Here is an 18,867-nt window from a genome sequence, read left to right as displayed (position 1 = left end):
AAATGCAACTGAGAAGGCATTCTCATCTTTCTGGGTGACTGTTCTAGACATTTCCACACACAAGCAAAACAAAATGAAGCTTATATACGGGTGGGGGAAAACAGACATTATGTCAGGTAGTGATTAAGTCTGAAGAAAAAAAGTAAAGCGGAGGAAATAGAGATCATTCGGGTAGGGGACTATTCTATGTGGCTTATTCTGAGAAGGTTGCTCTGATAGGGATGATTTGACCAAAGACCTGAGTGCACAAACTTGGAAATAGCTCACGTCACTTCTGTTCACACTAGCAATTTTTGCTACAGGAATGAACTGAACTGTCTCCATAGCCTGGAGACATGCGTGAGGAAAGCGTGGAAAAATTGTGAATGGAAGGATGGTGGTATAATAAGAAGAATGAGGACTTCAATTTTTATTAAAGAAATTCACATGGACAAGCCAGGGAAAGCTTGGAATTTGAGGGTGGGAAAATATTTCTACTAGTTGAGAGGTGGGGGGGAGAAGTGGTTTCACATTCAGTTAAAATAAATCTGTGCCTTGACAGAGTCACTCTTCATAGCCAAGGGTACTGCAAAAAGTAAGTCAACCTCTGTTTAGAGGATAGATAAGGTAGACAACAAGGATGGAAACAAAATAAGTTGTTCTAGGAGTGAACAGCAAAATCTGGAAATGTGAGGCCTGGAAAAGGCCACACATTTTAAGCCATATAAAATTAAATGAGTGTACATTTAACTTATCTAGAGGCCAAATTGATATTTATCTAGGAATGAACCCAATTCACCAGCATCAAAACACTAGGGCACATGTTATGGGCTGAACTGGGTCCCCTCAAAGTTCCTATGTTGAAGCCCTAACCACTAGTACCTCAGAATGTGGCTATGTTTAGAGACAGGGCCTTTAAAGAGGTGACTAAGTTAAAATGAGGCCATTAGGGGAGGCCCTAATCCAACCTGACTATTGTCCTTATAAGAAGAAATTTGGACACACAAAGGTACATCAAGGATGCACACCCACCAAGAAATCCCATGGGAGGACATACTGAGAAGGCAGCCATCTGCAAATCAAGAAGAGAGAGGCTGCCGGATAGCCCAAACCCGTTAACACCTTAATGTACTTCCAACCTCCAGAACTGTGAGGAAAGAAATTTCTGTTGTTTAAGCCACCTAGTCTATGGTATTTTGTCATGGCAGCCCTAGGAAACTAATACAAGCACATAATGAAAATTCAGATTGCCAAGCCTGCCCTAAACATTCTGGATCAGAATCTTTAGGACAGGGCTCTGGCAGATGCATTTTTAACAAGTTCTCTAGGAGATTCTGACACACACTGAAGGTAGGAATGTACTATTAAATAAGTGAAGGACATGCCGCCCCAAAACATATCGACTGGCATATTGATTATTTCACTTGAGAAACAGTAGCTGTAGAAGGCGTTATCTGACATGCCCTTTCCTACCTGTATCAAGCCATAAAAATTCCTTTGAGAAAGACTGACTTTCCTGTGCTATCATCATGAGAAAACCACCTTCACCGGAGACTGGGAACTGGTGCTGTGATAGATCTATGCAAAAAAAACTATAACCCTTTTCTGCCACTAACTTTATACTCTGCATATATCTCCTAGTGACTCTGCATATGACTCCTAGAGCCCAGACCCTGTTGTCTTGTCATTTCTTCATAAATCTGTCGTGTCTTTGTCTAAAAGGTATAAAAGCTTTCTGCTTTAGCCATTTGACTGGGGTGGTCTTTACTGTCTTGTGAAGGTCTTCATGTACATGTAAAAATCAATAAAACTTAGATGCATTTCTCCTGTTACTCTGCCTTATGTCAATTTGATTCTTAACCAAAGACTCCAAGTAAGTAGAGGAAAACTTCCAAAATGAAATAGCTGGTTGAGTAATTTCTATAGAAATGAAAGCAGATGGGGATGGAGGGTGATCGTGATAAGTATAGGCAAATTGTTGTAGTAAAATGTTAGGATATCTTATTTTATTTATTTGTTTGTTTGTTTCCTTATTTAGACAGGGGTCTTGCTATGTTCCCCAGGCTGGTCTCAAGCTTCTGGGTTCCAATGATCCTTCCACCTCAGTCTCCCAAAGTTCTGAGATTATGGGCATGAGTCATCATACCCATCTGAGGAGCTCTTATTATTCTGGCCAAATTTCATCTATTTTTTTGTTAGTATCAAGGCAACATTCCAGAAATGAAATAACACTGGGTGTGGCATGGATCCGTGAATCCTAGGAATTATGGTGATGTTGGATATGATACACATTTAAAAAAACATTGGAATATTATGTAGCCATAAAGGACAGAATTATGAACTTCACAGCAACTTGAATGGACTTACAGTCTATAATACTGCGTGATCTAGCAGAAACAAAGAACTGAGTACCACATGTTCTCACTCATAAGTGGACCCTGAACATTTATCATAACACTATAAGAAAGGGATTGGCAGGGTGGGGGAGAGGAGAACACCTCATAAACAAGGGTACCTGCATAATGACCATTTGTATACCTGACCCTGAATTGTACTCCACATTTTAAAAATAAAGAAGAAAAATAAAGAAGAAAATTTAAATAAATAAAAATTTTAAAAAGCACTGGAATTTATGTTGGAATATATGTTGTCTTCAAAGCCATAATTAGCTTTGTAATTATAAAAAATAATTTTATGCTTTTCTGGTTCACATTAACTAAAAATTATTTTTCAATTTGAGTGCACAAGATTTACTCATTGCCGTTCTTATAGTTTTTTTGTTGTTAATAAAATATATTGTAGGCTGGGCACGGTGGCTCAGCCTGTTGCCCAGCCTGTAATACCAGCACTTTGGGAGGCCGAAGTGAGAGGATTGCCTGAGCCCGGGGATTCAAGACCAGACTGGGCAACTTGGTGAGACCTCATCTCTACAATAAATCACAAAAATCTAGCCGGGTGTTGTGGTGTGCATCTGTAGTTCCAGCTACTTGGAAGGCTGCTGCAGGAGGATCTCTAAGCCCAGCAGGTCAAGGCTGCAGTGGCTGTGAGCGTGCCACTGCACTTTAGCCTGGGCAGCAAAAGTGAGACTCCAACTCAAAAATAAAAAAAATTAAATTAAATGTAACTTGAAAAATAATTATAATAGCATACGCTTTGGTAGAAGAGGCTTATTTAAACTCACAGCATGCTTGATATGATAACATTTTAGACTTGTCAGTGACTGGGCATAGTGGTTCATGCCTATAATCCCCATGCTTTGGGAGGTTTGGAGGAGGCCAGGAGTTGGAGACAAGGCTGGGTAACATATCGAGACCCGCCTGAACCTGCGGGTTCGTGACCCGCCTGGGCAGCGAGACCTCATCCCTACAGTAAATCAAAAAATCAGCCGGGCATGGTAGAGCATGCCTGTAATTCCGGCTACTTGGAAGGCTGAGGCGGAAGGATCGCCGGAGTCCAGCAGGTCGAGGCTGCAGTGGCCGGGAGCGGCCACTGCACTCCAGTCTGGGCGATAGAGTGAGACTCCAACTCAAAAAAAACCCCCCAAAACCCCCAAACATATCGAGATCCTGTTTCTGCAAAAAAAATTAAAACATTAGTCAGGCATAGTAGAGCATGCATGCCTGTAGTCCTAGCTACTTGGGAGGCTTCAGCAGGAGGACTGCTTGAGCCCAGGAGGTTAAGGCTGCAGTGACCCATGATCATGCTGCTGCACTGGGTGACAGAGACTCCGTTTCAATAAATAAATGAATAACTAAAAATGTGTCAGTGAACATAATAAAGAATAAATATAAAATGCCGTATGCATTTTCTTTTATAAAATATCATTCCTTACAGAATTTTAATGCATTTAAACACAGAAACATTAAGAATGTTTACATTTCACACTTTTAATGTAGATTTATTAACACTGAAATAATGTGCTCTTATGAAAACGAGATATAATTCAGCTCGACAAGATCAACTAAAACCAAATTGAAATTGAATTAATATCAAGCTGTAGGCTTTGATTAGAACAATGAAACATTATTTTTATGGTGACAACATCCACATCTAAATGCTAACATGAAGTGGATGCAAAGCCCGACAATTTCGAGAGCACCTTGAGACTTCATTTCTACAACACGATAGAAATGTTAACAGAAAAATGTGATGAAATTTGATTGAAAGAAAAGTGTATGTTGAATATTATGAGCAAGATTTTTCTATACACATGTTCTAATTTCGTAGATCATCATAAATACTATCCTAAATTGATAAAAAATAATCAAAGAAGATGATTATGGTCTGTGTTTAATTCCAGCATAAGTCTAATCCTTGTCAGTGACTAGTTAATAATAATCGACCCTGTTAGCCTTAGAGACACCATCGTAGATAGTCCCCGCCCTTTTAACACACACCAGGCTGGAGACCTACCTGCTGAGCACCGACAACCGAGTGCATTCTGTTAAGTAGCAGCCAGCTACCACAGACTTCTTCCTTAGCCATCCACCCCCTCTTAGCAACCAACTAACCGGCATCCCTTTCCCAGCCCCCCAGACATTGTCCTTAGTCTGCAAGCGGGCGGGCTTCAGTCTCATCTGGGGTTCTACTGCGCAGGTTTTCATCCTTGGAACAAACCTGTGCTGCTGTTGAGCCGCCCTTGTTGAGCCGCCTTTCTCTCTTGGCCCATCTGCTCGTTTTCCCGACCTAACAGATACCTTCCCAAATCATTTGTCAGGTACACGTTTTCATATCGTTACTGTTAAAAGGTAAACTAAGGCACATTAGAATCTTGAAGAGTTTATTTGGGCAGACAGCGATCTGTGAATTGGTTTGGGACTCTGCTAAAGGGGGACCAGAAGAAGACTTTTTTATTTGTTTGTGTGTTTGAGTTGGGGGTCTCACTCTGTCACCCAACCTGGAGTGCAGTGGCCGCTCCAGGCCACCACGACCTCGACCTGCTGGGCTCCGGCCATCCTTCCGCCTCAGCCTTTCAAGTAGTCGGAACTCCAGGCGCGCGCTACCACGCCCGGCTAATTTTTTGATTTCTCGTAGCGATGAGGTCTCGCCAAGCTGCCCGGGCGGGTCTCGAACCGCGGGCTCAGGCAATCCACTCGCCTCGGCCTCCCAAAATACTGGGATTACAGGCTGAGCCACTGAGCCCGACCCAGAAGAAGACTTTCAAAGGGTGAATGTGGAAGCATGGCAAAGAAAATCTACTGAGTTGGGTTTTGGCTTGCTTCTGCAGGAACCCAGGGTGCTGGAGCAGCCACCATCTATCTAATGGCTTCCCAGCTAATTTATTTCCTTTCCTTTTTTTTGGAGACAGGATTTCACCAAGTTGCCCAGGTTGGTCTTAAACCTCTGGCTTCCAGCTATCCTTCCTTGGCCTCCCAAAGTGCTGAGATTACAGGCATGAGCCACTGTGCCTGGCCCCAATTAATTATTTTAATACCATAAAATAACATATAACATGTTGCAAAATTAAGCTTTCTGAAACATTCCAAATAAAAAACAAATTATTAGAGTACTTAGAATTCTATTTGTGGGTTAAAATAGTCTATGTTTTATGTTATATATTTACATATATTTATTTATTTATATTATTTATTTTTTGAGTTGGAGTCTCACTCTATTGCCCAGGCTGAAGTGCGGTGTCACAATCATGGCTCACCGCAGCCTTGAACTCTTGGGTGCAAGCAGTCCTCCCACCCTGAGTAGCCCCTACTTCAAGTAGCTGGGACTACTACAGGCACATGCCACCATGCCTGGCTAATTTTTTTTTTGTAGAGACAAGGTTTCACTATGTTGCCTAGGTTGGTCTTGAACTCCTGGGCTCAAGCAACCTTTCTATCTCAGACTCCCAAAGTGCTGGGATTAATGGCATGAGCCACTAAACTTGGTCTACATTTATGTATTTATATATATATATATATTTTTGTGTGTGTGTGTGTGTGTGTGTGTGTGTGTGTGTGTTGGAGTCTCACTCTGTCACCCAGACTGGAGTGCAGTAGCTGCTCCTGGCCACCACAGCCTTGACCTGCTGGGCTCCAGCGATCCTTCCGCCTCAATCTTCCAAGTAGCCGGAATTACAGGCATGTGCTACCACGCCCAGCTGATTTTTTTGATTTATTGTAGAGATGAGGTCTCGCCGCCCAGGCGGGTCTCGAACCCGCGGGCTCAGGCAATCCACTCACCTCAGCCTCCCAAAGGCGCGGGATTACAGGCTGAGCCACCGAGCCTGGTTGTATTTATATATTATTTATATAAATTTATATTGCATATTATGGTTTTCAATGTGCCTTCTACCCAATTTTGATTTTCAGGAAAACCCTGTGAAGTTGTTAGGGAGAATATGATTATATTGTTTTACGTTTGAGGAAATTGAGTCTCAGAGAAATTGGCGGTTTTTGTTCAAGGTCCTTCTGGCCGTAGGTAGCAGAGATGGGTGTGAGACCTGGTGCCCTCGTCACAACAGGACACCAGCCTTCCTCCTGTGGGCTCTGTTGGTTTCTACAGTCAGGGCCTCACAGTCAGTTACCCTCATCATTGGCTGATGAACCGAAAAGCAAAAAGATACGGGCTAACTCATTCCAACAGTTTAAATCAATGGTACTTTTTAATGACAATCTCATGTAAAATTCAGTGGAGTCTAAACTACAAAGATAAATCTTTGATTAGTATGAATTTTAAAATACAACCTGTCCACAGTAACAATTAACAACAGAGATGTAGTAAGAAAAGCTAGTTTCATTTTTTTCCTACTATGGGTTTCATGGGCCCTAAAGACAGGACAGGTACATTGAAAAACAAAACAAATCAAAAACTTAACTTGTAAAAATCCTGAAAAATCCAGAAATAGGAAGAAGATGTAAAAGTTACCTGTTACCTCATTACGCTGGGATAACTTTTGTGAACATTTGAAGACACACGGTTTTCTTTTTTTGGGGAGGGGGGTCAGAGTCTCACTCTGTCGCCCAGGCTGGAGTGCAGTGGCATGCTCACGGCCACCACAGCCTCGACCTGCTGGGCTCCGGCAGTCCTTCCAAATAGCTGGAACTATAGGTACGTGCCATTATGCCTGGATAATTTTTTGATTCATTGTGGAGCTGAAGTCTTGCCACGTTGCCCAGGCTGAACCCATGGGCTCAGGCAATCCTCTCACCTCCGCCTCCCAAAGTGCTGGGATTACAGGTGTAAACCACCTTGCCTGGCTGAACATCATTTTATAATCTGTAAAATAAGGGGAAAATACTCTCTTTATAGAGTGATGATAATGATTAATAAAGTACATAAAATGTCTCAAGTTTGATACTAGGCACTTAAAAACCACTTAGAACAGTAGCTTGCACATAGGAAATATTTAGTAGAAGTTATTTACAATAATACAATTACTGACCCAAAATGAGTTGTATTGTTGCTGTGCTGATTTGTATTTTGGAATTTATTTGATATTGATGGATGAGGAAAGGCTAGGTTTTGTTGTTGTTTTTTTTTTGAGTTGGAGTCTCACTCTGTCGCCCAGACTGGAGGGCAGTGGCCGCTCCCAGCCACCGCAGCCTCGACCTGCTAGGCTCCAGCAATCCTTACACCTCAGCCTTCCAAGTAGCTGGAACTACAGGCGCACACTACCATATCTGGCTAATTTTTTTGATTTATGTAGAGATGAGGTCTCGCCAAGTTGCCCAGGCGGGTCTCGAACCTGCGGGCTCAGGCAATCCACCTGCACCTCCCAAGGTGCAGAATTACAGGCTAAGCCACCGAATCCGGGTTGGGCTATGGTTTTTTAATTTAGCAGTTGCTTCCTCAACTTTCTGCTTTCCCTTTGCAATCTTGAACCACATGTGGGGGAAAGCACTGAATTTATATCAGGATTTCAGATGAATCCTGAGCTAACTCAATGATGGTTCAATTTAAACATTTATTTGCCTTTCTCTTCAAAAAACCTGAGACTATGAGGATATAGCAATGGAATGCAGTAGTATGAGATTTATCCAGCTGTTAATATTTGTTTTGTGCATAATATGTCCCTAGATTTTATATTCATAGTAGCTGAACTTAAGCTCTCCAAATGCATCTTAATTTGGGATCCTGGTATTGTAAGCAAAATTTGTAAATGTGTATTTTTCTAAGTTAGAGTTTTCCTTAGATTTCTGAAGTGTCTATTATCCCAAATAGAAGAGATTTACTTTAAATAACTTTCTTCATCTTATTTTGAATTAGTTTTTTCCCTTTAATGCCTATTTCTTAAAGCCTTATTTCTCAACATATCATCTGTGGACCAGCAGCATTGGCATCACCCAGAAACTCATTAGAAATGGAAAATCTCAGGCCCTACCTCAGATCAATAAAGCAGAACCTGTATTTTAAAAAGATCTCCATGTCATTCTATGCACACTTAAAATTTGAGAAGTACTAGCTTTCAATAAAATCAGAGGATATAGTTAAGCAAAAAGAAAATAAAGCATGGTTACAATACTATCCAACTAGTGATTAATCTTCTTAGCATTTTGGCACTTATTTTCAAAACTGTTACAAAACTGTACTGTTTTGTAACCCTCTGTTTCACAATGCATTTGATTCCATGTCAATGTTTACATGTCAACAAATACACTTCAGCATAATTTTAAATGGCCAATTTGTATTTTATGTATATATGGATGTATTATATGACTTCATAATTTCTCTCCGGTGGTCATTTAGATCATTTTTATCTTTGTACTTGAAAAAACAGCCCTTGTCTGATGAAAATTCTTGTAAGGGGAAGCTTATTATTTCTCCGTTCAAATGCTAACAAGGGCATTTACTAGCTGTTTAACCTTAGGCAGACTACTTGATGTCTCTGCGCCTTATTTTCCTCATCTGTGTAATGGGCATTAGGAAGTCACCTACCTCGTAGAGTTGTTCTGAGGATTAAGGTGGAACATTCCTGTGAATTGTTTTTTTGTTTTTTGAGCTGGAGTCTCACTCCGTCGCCCAAGCTGGAGTGCAGTGCCCCTCTCACGGCCACCCCCCAGCGTCGACCTGCTGGGCTCCCGCGAACCTTCCGCCTCAGCCTTCCAAGCAGCCGGAGCGACAGGCGAGCGCTACCAGGCCCGGCCGATTTTTGATGTATTGGAGAGACGAGGTCTCGCCAGGTTGCCGGGTCGGTCTCGAACCGGTGCGCTCAGGCAATCCACGCGCTTCGGCCTCCCGAAGTGCCGGGATTTCAGGCTGAGCCACCGAGCCCAGCCCGTAAATATCTAAAACGGTGTCTGGCCTATGCTAAATGAGCAACGCACGTTTTCTGTAATGATTAATCGCTGTAAACATCCTGCTCTTCCCTTACAACTCTCCTTTTTATTTAGGTCATGATTATCAGTATTATTTTAGAGACGAGGTCACACGGTGTTGCCCGGTGGTCTCTAACTCCGGGGCTCAGGCGATCCTCCCGCCTCAGCCTCCCGAGCAGCTGGGAATATAGTCACGCATCACTGCGTCTGGCTAGCTTCTCCTTTTCAGGATAAGACAACTTAGGTCACGATGCAGAGGCAGGCGGAACTGAATAACTTTGGTCGCGATGCAGAGGCGGGCCGGGCTGGATTTAGGTTCTTTTTAAATCTTTCCACCCTTGCTATTGCTCGGGAATGAACGCACGGCAAGTTCGGAACCTTAAAAAAAATAAATATTCATGAAGGGGAGGGTTGACTGGTGGGAGTAAGATCCTTTCAGTGACTTTTCTCTGCTGTGACCGTCCGTAAGACAAGCAGTGTAGCAAGTGATTTCCGGAACAGAAAGGGCAAAATAGTTCTGGCTTCAATCAACCCCGAAGACAACCGACCTTCCCAGGAGGAGGGCGACGCTGACCTGTGGTTTCTATGGTTACAGATCCCGCCGGCCCAGCATCCCCGCTCTCGATACTGCGCAAGCGTAAACAACTGGTTTCGCTGCCCGGCGCCTTTGGGTTCGAAGAGTAAGCCCCGCCCTCCTCTCGCCGCCGTTGGCCTATCGCCTTCGCCCTTCGCCAATCCCTTGCGCGCTGGGGTCTGTGACGGAGTATTCGCGCGCCCGTGTCGTTTGGAGCCGCGACGCCGAACATGGCGCGTTCCTAGAAGCCGCTCTCGGCCTCAGGAGGCGGCCGCGCGTGGACTGGCAGCGTGGGGCGCGGGACCAACCGACGCTACTTCGTGTTGAGAAGTAGGAGCGGGAGGGCCGGGCAATTCCGGACCGAGCCAAACGGTGAGGCCCCGGCCCGAGAGCCACGGAGCACTCGCGAGTGGAAGGGAGTAGGTTGGGCGCCCGAAACCCGGAGGCACGGGAGGGACATGGGGCTACCGGGAGTCGAGGGCGGCCTGCAGCTTTGGCTCTCTGCGTAACCTTAGGACCCCCTGGGATGGCCAAGTCGGCCCCGGAGCGGGAAGCATGGTCGCGGAGAGATCAGGGTGCGGGGTGGGAGGGACCCTGTGCCAAAGTGAGCATAGCCGAGGGTACCCATTATGGCCCGCTAGGGTGGTGCATTTGCCCTTGGAGGATAGGTGGTGCAGATTTCGAGAGAAAGTTGTATAAAACCATTCTGCATTGCTGTTGCGCCCACGACCTTGCTGCTGATAATACCGCGAAAACTTTAAATATTAAACCCTTCCTTGCCTTTAATGAGAAAGTGAAGTAAGTTATCCTTTTTCAGAGAGGAGCTTCATCATGTGGTATGGCCGCCAATTCTCAGGCTCGGCGACTCCTGCAGCTTTATGTTTAGGGTATTTGTGATCCAGCAGTACTATTATTTTGAGGCCCGTCGCATTCGTCATTTTTCTGTATTGTTTTGTGACATGGTGGTGAATGAGAGAAATACTCCTATCTCAGAGTGATTTGACTAAATAGCACGGACCGGCAAATTGCCTACTGGTGCCAAGGTTGTTGTTGACATACCAGTTTAAACGAGCTCAGTTGTAGTGTGGTAGTGTCCTTGAGATTTGGTTATTCTTCAGAAGCAAGGAAGGAAGGTCAGTTTGCAGCCATAATTTCCCCCCCAGGATAGGAATTTCCTTCTTCCATTTTCACATTATTTCGCACTTCTCTGTTCAGTGGAGAGCCTTCAGGTTAAGGACAGGGTGACTCTACTGGACATCCATTGCATGACACCTTTTCTTGCATCTTTCATGACTGAGGAGAATTTTGGTTGAATTAGAAAAAAATTGGTTGTGATTGTACTGGGAAATTTTTTCTGCTTTAATCTAGCATGGGGAATAGTAAGAATAGTTTAACTGTAGTGGTAGTTTGTGGCCACGTATGTTAGCTCCCTGGCAGGAGAGCAGTCTCTGCCTTAGTTACACTTCCTAAAGCCGAAGAGAATTCTTATCACAAACGAATTTGGCTGTGGTAATAGGATTAAAGGTTCTAAAATATGTAAAGATAATTTGATAATTAATTTAAATCTTTAAGTTTTATGATGTTATGAATGTATTTATGTTCAGAATCAAACCAGAATGCAAAGTAATCCTTGTGGGCATGTGACAGTTAAAGTATATGGAAGATTTTTCCAGAAATAAATATATATATTTTTGCAAATAAAAAAAAATTCAAATTTTGGGTAAGGTAATGTTTGATTAGTTGAATTCTGACCTTTGTGTTGAATGCGTATATACATATGTATGTGTTTGTGCTTAATCTCACATCTAATTTAGTGTTATTTATGGTAATATTATTTGTTCCTTTCTATCTGCTTCAAATGGGGACTATGAATTCAAAGCATTTAGGGAATGGCAAGACAAATTTAGTGCAGGTGAGTCTGGAGTGTCTTTGTTTGGTTTTCTGAATATCAGGCTGATTACACATAAGCCCACAATTATAAGCTTTGTAGAGCTTCAGATGGATTAGTGTTCTACACCCTTGCTACTCAAAATGTGGTATATGGCATCACCTGAGAGTCTGTTAGAAGTATACAATCCTAGACTCAACCCAGAGTTAGTGAATCAGAGCCTGCATTTTAACAAGATATCTAGATTATAGGAATGTTCATTAAAGCTTGAGAAGCACTTCTTTGGTAAACTTTGAAGAAGTCTGAGGTAATCCAAAAACCTTCATAAAAATTATGGAATTTAATTTGAGTTGGCTTTAGGCTGATTATCCAGTGTCATTCATCAGACTGAAGAATCTGAGGCCCTGAAATGGTAACTGTCTTGTGTTAGGTTACGTGTATCTAGATTCCTAACCCAGATTCTGACTCATTCCAATGCTTTTCTTTTGCTGGTCACTGCCAGAATTCATTATGTTAAATATGGACTAACGTTCATGAACGGCAGCTAAGTGTTCATTTAATAACAGATGTCTGTTGGATATTGGGCAGGCAGTCCAACAATCCTATGTCTTTAGTATCTGTTCCTGTTTCTTATGGTGGCTATTAACTTACCACCTTCCCTTCTTACTCTTTACTAGGTATATTCTTTTCTGCTTCACAGAGGAAATGAAATACATTGATTGGGAACTTTCCTGCAAACATGTCTACCTCTGTCTGTCCATCTCTAATTATATTGAGTTTTTTTTTCCTCCTTAGGGCAGTATTTTCTCCGTATATTAGTTTGCTAGGGCTGCCATAACAAAATACAGCAGATGGGTGGATCGAATAACAGAATTTTATATTCGCACACTTCTAGAGGATGGATGTTTAAGATTAGGTTACAAATAGGGTTGATTAGCCAGGCTCGGTGGCTTAACCTGTAATCCCGCGCTTTGGGAGGCTGAGGTGAGTAGATTGCCTGAGCCCGCGGGTTTGAGACCCGCCTGGGCAACTTGGCGAGGACTCATCTCTACAATTAAAAAAAAAAAAAAAAAATTAGCCGGGTGTGGTAGCATGCACCTGTAGTTCCAGCTACCTGGAAGGTGGAGGCGGAAGGATTGCCGGAGACCAGCAGGGCTGGTCCAGTCTGGGCAACTGAGTGAGACTCCAACTCAAAAACAAAACAAAACAAACAAGCAAACAAAAACTAATAGGGTTTATTTTTTGTGAGGCCTTCATCCTCCTGCTGCCTGCCTCTTCATTTGGTCATCCCTTTGTGTGCATGAACCTCTGGTATCTCTTATAAAGACATCAGTCATATTAGATTGGGGCCCCACCCTCAAGACCTCATTTTAATTTAATCACCCCATTGAAAACTTTATCTCCAGATACTGAGGATTCTGTGGTTAGTGTTTCAACATGAATTTTGGAGGAACACAACTCAGCCCATAGCACTCAGTTATTTCTCTTTCCACTGACACTAACTTTCCAGGATTTAAGCTTGCCCAGGCTGGATTCCAGTGGAATGTTCACAGCTATTGCATTCGTAACCTGCTGAGCTAAGGTGATCCTTTTGCCTCAGCCTTCCAAGTAGCTGGAACTATAGGCACGTGACACTATGCCTGGCTAATTTTTTGATTTATTGTAGAGATGAGGTCTCGCCAAGTTGCCCAGCCTGGTTTCGAACCCCTGGGCTTCTCTTGCCTTGGCCTCCCAAAGTGCTGGGATTATAGGTGTAAGCCACCGCTCCTGGCAAGTCTCTCATTTCAAATATACTCCTTACCCTAGATTCCTCTTCAGCTTAATCTGTAATTATTTTCCTTAAGTTTCTTTTCTTTTCTTTTTTTTCTTTTCCAGGGATGACATCTTACTGTGTTGCCCAGGCTGACCTCAAATTTCTGGGCTCAAGTAATCTTCCCATTTTAGTCTCCTGAGTAGCAGGGACTGTATAGGTGTGCTCCACCTTGCCCTTTTATTTCCCTTATGTTTTTTGAAAGAATTGTTTATATTCATTTTCTTTGCCTCCTTATTCCTCTTTTTTAAGTATTTTGAAGTCTGGCAATCCATAGCTGTCACTGAATATGATTGGTTGGTAGTCATCATTGACCTCTTTGTTGCTAAATCTAGTGGAATCTTTTTAATCATTTGCCATTTTAACTACTTGTTCCCCTTGAAATTTTCTCCTTATTTCCCTCCTACATTTGGCCAGTCTTTCCTTGGTTTATCTTTCTTTTTTCTCTGACCACTTTATATGTTTGTTTCACTCCGGGGTACTATCTTCTGTTCTTTTCTCTCTCTGCTCACTCTCCTTGGATGGTCTCATCCCTGGTGACTTCAACTACTATCTCTATTTTAGTGACTCCTAAATCTCTGGTTTTTCAACTTCTAAATCTCTGGCTTTCAATTCACAGATCAATGGCTCTTGAACTCTGATACATGTGGTTGTCTTAAAATACTTTATACTATGTTAAATACACATACACACACACACAAACACACACATTCTGGCTGGGCATGGTGGCTGTAAACTTTGGAAGGACGAGATGGGAGGGTCACTTGAGGCCAGGAGTTCAAGACCAGCCTGGACAACATAGCTAGATACCATTTCTAAAAAAAATTTAAAAATTGGGCAACCCCCTCAGTTCCTCTCCTGCTCTGGGAGCTTTCCTGTCCTCTCAATAAATCCTACTTTCTCAACAACAACAACAGCAACAACAGCAAATATATATATATATATATATATATATATATATATATATTTTTTTTTTTTTTTTTTTTAATATTTTGTCCTGCCTGAAGTTGTTTCCTCCTGTGAACCATGCATACACCAACTAATTAGAGAAGGCCTAAATTGTAACTTTTTTCCCTTTTTAACTTACATGTACCCTCCCCACTCCAACTATCTAGTTATTTACCAAATCTTGTTTTACCTCTTTCAACTACTTTTTCCCTGTTATCACTTCTTAGCTGAACTTCTGTATAAACCTTCTAAATGATTTCTTTGCTTCCAAGCATGTATATCATCCCTCTCTACCTTGCTTTTTTCTGCAGGCCTGGTGTGGTGGTATTCTGTAGTCTTTTCATGTAAACCTTCAGATTAAAATCTAAATGGCCTAGTTTAAGTAATAAGGACCCTAATGATTTGGACCTTGACTGTTTTTTGTTTTCACCTTCTGCTCACATTCTGGACCACTTGCTTCATGTTCTTCTGTCATGCTAAACTATTTACAATTTTTAAAGAGTGTTAGGATGTTTTAAAAATATGAGAACTTTGCATGCCTAGAATGTACCTATCACCTGTCTGATGAGCACTCCATACCACTCATTCATTTGGATAATACCTACTCAGGTTTTAAAACTCAACTCAAACACTACCTTCTTCCCCTCTAGGAAGCTTCAGTCTCTTTTTTTTCAGTTTCATATATATTTGAGGTCTCACTGTATTGCCCAGGTTGGTCTTGAACTCCTGGCTTCAAGCAATCTTCTGTCCTGAGCCTCCCTAGTAGCTGGAATTATAGGTGTGTGCCATGGTGTTGACTGGAAGCCTTAATCTCCCTAGAGTGAGTTAGGTCCTCCTCTTAACCTTCTTCCTTGGCAGCTTATTTATGTATTTTTTTTTTGAGTTGGAGTCTCACTCTGTCGCCCAGACTGGAGTACAGTGGCCGCTCCCGGCCACCACAGCCTTGACCTGCTGGGCTCCAGTGATCCTTCTGCCTCAGCCTTCCAAGTAGCTGGAACTATAGGTGCACGCTACCTCGCCCGGCTAATTTTTTTTTATTTATTGTAGAGATGAGGTCTCGCCAAGTTGCCCAGGTGGGTCTCGAATCCGTAGGCTCAGGCAATCCACTCACCTCAGCCTCCCAAAGCGTGGGATTATAGGCTGAGCCACCGAGCCCGGCTCCTTGGCAACTTATTACAGCTTTTATACTGTATTGTAATTGTTGTCTTTTTTTCTTCTCTAGACTTGATTGATGAGACTTCCTTATTTATTATTTCTCTCTCAAAGTAGTGCCTGGCCAATAGAAGCTACTTCAATGTTGAATAATGTGTATTAAGTTGAATTACCAGAGGGAATAATATATACTCTACCAGGCTTGAGGTCTCGCCAAGTTGCCCAGGCGGGTCTCGAACCCACAGGCTCAGGCAGTCCACTCCCCTCAGCCTCCCAAAGCACTGGGATTATAGGTTGAGCCACCGAGCCTGGCTGGATCTTAAATTCTAATCAAGAAAGTCTGGACTATGAACACATATATTAGAATGTCACATAGTTAGTAGTGTTATACAAAAAATTAAGAAGAATATTAGGATCATAGAGATTCTGGATGGAGAGGTGAGCTGTTTTAGATTGACAAGTAAGACCTTCCAGGTTGAGCAAAGACTGGAATGCAGTTAAAGAGCAGGACATGCTTATATAGAGAGACAAGAGCTTTCTAGCCATAGAGCAGATTGTACAAGAGAAGGGTAAGATGCATTTTATGTATGTTTCACTAAAGATGGACACGTGTCTTCAACTCTGTTAATATAGACCACTCCAGAGTTGTACAGAAAACAGTCTTTTCCTTGTCTGGTTCTTGTATGTTTCTGTAGGCATTTCTTTGGTTGTAGCACCAAGTGTGATGAAACTGCTGGGTCATAGGAAGTATAGATACAGTCATTTGTTGTTTAATGATGGGATACATTCTTAGAAATAGGCCGTTAGGCAGTTTTGTTGTGTGAACTCATAGGGTGTGGTTACACAAACCTAGTTGGCAGTGCTTACTACACACCTAGGTTAGGCTATACTTAAATGGTAAGTATTTGTGTATCTAATCATATCTAAACATAGAAAGTGTACAATAAAAAGATGGTGTAAAAGATAAAAAATGGTACACCTGTATAGGGGACTTTGCCATGAACGGAACTTGTAGCATTGGAAGTTGCTTGTGTGAGTGAGTGAGTGATGAGTGATCGTGAAGGCCTAAGATGTTACTGTACACTTAGGCTACCTCCAATGTATTTAAATAAATGTTTTTCAATAATAAATTAATCTTAGCTTACTGTAACTTTTTTACTTTGTAAACTTTAAAATTTTAAAAATCTTTTTGACTTTTTTTTTTTGAGTTGGATTCTCACTCTGTCGCCCAGATTGGAGTGCAGTGGCCTCCCAAAGGCGCGGGATTACATGCCGAGCCTGGCTTGACTTTTATAATAGCTTAAAAAACACATTATGCAACTGTATAAAAATATTTTCTTTTTTTTTTTCTAAGTGAGAAAGCAGGATTTATTGAGAGGACAGAGAAGCTCCCACAGTTGGAGGGGACCCGAAGGGGTTGCCCCTATTTTCTTTATATCCTTATTCTATAAACTTTTTTCTATTTAATTTAGTTTAATTTTTTTTTTTTTTTTTTTTTTGGGTTGGAGGTCTCACTCTGTTGCCCAGGCTGGAATGCAGTAGCACGCTCCCTGCCACTGCAGCCTCGACCTGCTGGGCTCAGGTGATCCTTCTGCCTCAGCCTAGCTGGAACTAGGGTCATGTGCTACCATGCCCAGTTAATTTTTTGATTTATTGTAGAGACAAGATCTCACCAAGTTGTCCAGACTGGTCTCGAATCCCTGGGCTCAGGCAGTCTTCTCGCCTTGGCCTCCTAAAGTGCTGGGATTACAGGCTTGAGCCACTGCACCCAGCCTAATTTGTTTTTTTTATTTTTAAAACTTCTTTCCAAAAAACAAAGACATGAACACGTACATTGACCTAGGCCTATAGAGAGTCAGGATCATCAATATCACTATTTTCTTTTTTTTTGTTTGTTTTTTGAGTTGGAGTCTCACTCTGTCACCCAGACTGGAGTGCAGTGGCCGTTCTTGGCCACCGCAGCCTCGACTTGCTGGGCTCTGGCGATCCTTCCACCTCAGCCTTCCAGGTAGCTGGAACTACAGGTGCGTGCTACCACACCCGGCTAATTTTTGATTTATTGTAGAGATGAGGTTTCGCTAAGTTGCCCAGGTGGGTCTCGAACCCGCGGGCTCAGGCAATCCACTCTCCTCAGCCTCCCAAAGTGCTGGGATTACAGGCTGAGCCACCGATCCCGGCTAGTATCACTATTTTCCATCTCCACATCTTGTCCCGCTAGAAGGTATTCAGGGGCAGTAACATACTTGGAGCTGTCATAGCCTATGATAATGATGCTTTCTTCTGTAATACCTCCTGAAGCACCTGTTTGAGGCTCTTACAATTAACTTTTTTATTAAATAGAAGGGTGTACTCTAAAATAACTATAAAAAGTATAGTGTAGCAAATACATAAATCAGTAATGTTTATTATCAAGTATTATTTACTATATGTAAGTGTCTGTGCTATATTTCTCTATGATTGGCAGTAGGTTTGCTTACACTACCATCACCACAAACTTGTGAATAATGCATGATGCACTATGATGTTAGGACAGCTACGACATCACTATGCAGTAGAAATTTTTCGGCTTCATTGAAATCTTATGGGACCACTCACATATGTTTTCTGTCATTGTTTAAAACAGTTATGTGGCATATGATTGTGTGTGTGTCTCCTGGTCATAGGATACTGTATACTCAAATATGTACACTTAATTTCACTAGAGACAGCAAGATTGTTCTCCAAAGTGTTTGTATCAATGTATACTGCTAGTAGCGATGTGTAAAGGTTTCTGGTTCTGGCATTCTTGCTATCATTGAATATTTTTGGACTTTATAATTTTTTCCAGTCTGATGCTTGTTAAGTAGTTTATTAGTGTTTGGTTTTTAAATCCCTGATAACCAGTGAGATGACTTCTCTGCTGATATTAATTAACCATTTGGCTCTCTCTTTTTGTGAACTGTCTATATCCTTTGTCCAGTTTTTTTTTTGTATTTCTTGTCTTGTTGATTCTCAAGGGTTCCTTGTGTATTCTATATAATAGCCCTTTGTTTTAGTAATTTAAAATTTCTTATACTCTTCACCTTGTTAACTCTGAATGTGGCATTTTCAGTAACTCCATCATTTCATTCTTAATTTTCTTTTTTTTCTTTTTTGAGTGAGGGTCTCACTCTGTCACCCAGAATCATTGGCTTACTACAGCCTTGCCCTTCTGGGCTCAGGCAATCCTTTTGCCTCTTCCTCCCAAGTAGCTGCGATTATAGGCATGGGCCACCACACCTGGCTA

General features: G+C 42.0%; 1 long non-coding RNA gene across 1 annotated transcript in view; it reads left to right on the top strand.

Moving 5' to 3' along the window:
* The first annotated feature begins 9,992 nt into the window (after window positions 1–9,992).
* The window catches only part of LOC110595402, a 31,628-nt gene continuing 22,753 nt past the window's right edge, over window positions 9,993–18,867 (top strand). Inside the window, exon 1 of the long non-coding RNA XR_002481810.1 lies at window positions 9,993–10,176. This is a non-coding gene — a long non-coding RNA (uncharacterized LOC110595402). The remainder of the gene's footprint in view (window positions 10,177–18,867) is intronic.

This window comes from Carlito syrichta, unplaced genomic scaffold (genome assembly GCF_000164805.1).
Source record: "Carlito syrichta isolate Samal-C Ts95f unplaced genomic scaffold, Tarsius_syrichta-2.0.1 Scaffold301694, whole genome shotgun sequence".
In the NCBI taxonomy this organism is placed as follows: domain Eukaryota; kingdom Metazoa; phylum Chordata; class Mammalia; order Primates; family Tarsiidae; genus Carlito; species Carlito syrichta.
Note: the sequence above shows the minus strand (reverse complement) of the source record. Positions and strands in the feature narration are given on the sequence as shown.